This window comes from Echinops telfairi, unplaced genomic scaffold, assembly GCF_000313985.2.
Source record: "Echinops telfairi isolate 266 unplaced genomic scaffold, ASM31398v2 ScPeMD7_11;HRSCAF=52, whole genome shotgun sequence".
Classification (NCBI taxonomy): domain Eukaryota; kingdom Metazoa; phylum Chordata; class Mammalia; order Afrosoricida; family Tenrecidae; genus Echinops; species Echinops telfairi.
Genome location: NW_022103908.1, coordinates 15,711,190 through 15,713,066, shown reverse-complemented (window position 1 = coordinate 15,713,066; position 1,877 = coordinate 15,711,190).

The following is a 1,877-nucleotide window of genomic DNA, read 5'->3' as shown; positions in this document are numbered from 1 at the left end:
TTTGTTCTTTGATGCCTGATACCTGATCACTTTGGAAACATTCTTTATGAATAAATTAACATTATTTTTGGACATTCCAATGTCTGTTGTTATTATTTAACTGAGTCTACTAGATTGTTGTTTGTTGATTTTTATCCTGTGTCTCCCAGTCAACATTTCCAGATTGATTGACTATTTAGAGATGGACTGGTGGCTTTCTTTTCCCCCACATTGTATCTGTGTATCCATTATATGAAATTTCCTTGGAACTAAAATTTGAGAAGTACGATGGCATTAAGCAGTTTACATCTAGTCCATGCTAACTCATGGTGGCGCCCCAATGTGCATGAAAGTAGAACTTTGCTCCCCAGGATTTTCAATGAAAAATTTCAAATGAAAAATTTTCAGAAGCAGATTCAGAAGCAAAAGAAAAGCAAAGTTTTCTTCGGAGTGCTGCTGGGTGAACTCAAACCTGCAACCTTTCAGCTACTACCTCCAATTCATTAGCTGCTTGTTCTACCAAGGGATCTGAAATAGTGGTGGCGGTGTTTGTTGCTATGCAGTGTATCTAACCAAAGGTCAGAACTTCCCCAAAGATGAAACTTTCTGCTCGCATAAATGTTTATAGCTTCATAATTCCACAGAGCAGTTCTGCTCCGTCTTAAAGAATTGCTAAGAGTTGGACTCTACTCCACTGCCATAAGCTTGTTTGTTTGTTTGTTCAATAGGGTTGAGGATGCAGTGGTCAAGGGCTGGGCTGCTAGCCCTAAGATTGTTGGTTCACACTTCCCAGCCAGTCTGAGAGAACCGTGGGACCTTCTGTTTCTGCAAAGACCTAGAAACCGTATGGAGCAGAGCTACTCCGTCTTGTAGGACCACTGTGAATCAGGATTGACTGTGTTAGAGGGCTGGCTTGTGGGGATAATTTTGTAAAAGCACAGTCACAGATACTTTGTCCTTAGGATAATTTGGGGTTGGACGACGAGTCCTTCAATTAGGAGGGGAGAAATATACCATTGCACTCTTCAAAACTGAATTTATATTTTTCTCTTTCAGACAACAACCAGGTCACATAATGTCTGAGAGCACTGAGCATAAATTGCTGTTGCTGTTAGTTTCCTCGTTGTTAAATGTCTAGGTCATGTGAAATGACACCTTGAAGGGCAGCGGGTTAAACGTTGGACCGCTAACCTCAAGGATGGCCGTGTAAACTCATCCAGCATTCCTCAGAAAAAAAGATGAGACTGTCTATTCCCACAAAGGTTTACATTCTGGAAAATGCATTCCATGGGGTCCCTATGAGCAGAATCTACTCCATAACTTTGCCTCGATAATATGAATTTGAGGTGAAAACCCAGGCGAGGACAAATTCAGTCCCATAATTCCAGGTGAGATTATTTTCCTTCTGAGAATCAATGTTTCAAATAGATATTGAAAAAAAAATTCCCCTTGGGAGGACCTGGAATTCTTTCTTGCACTCCTTAAACTTCCTTCCTGATCTATTTTTCTGGATTCTGGCTAGATGAGAGGAATTCAGAAAAGTTTATGGGGAAATTAAATAAAAAATATCCATGAAATTTTGAAAGTCAACTTGTATTAGTCATTCTGAGTATGTCCTAGGCTTCATTTTCTAATCTTTAAGACTGTGCAGCATGAACATAGATGTGAATTTCAATAGACTCGTTAAATGCCATCAGAGATAAATGCACTTTAATGTTCGGTTTAGCTTTTGATTCCCAACTCACAGTTCCCTTTTTAACAACTTTAGGATAATTAAAATAATAATAACAATAATAATAAACTAGCAGTTCCAGGTGCTTGAGAGAGTCAGATTGCAGGAACCAGAAGTCAATCTGTTCCTTTTGTAAATATTTATATCATGCTGTTCATTGTCTTTT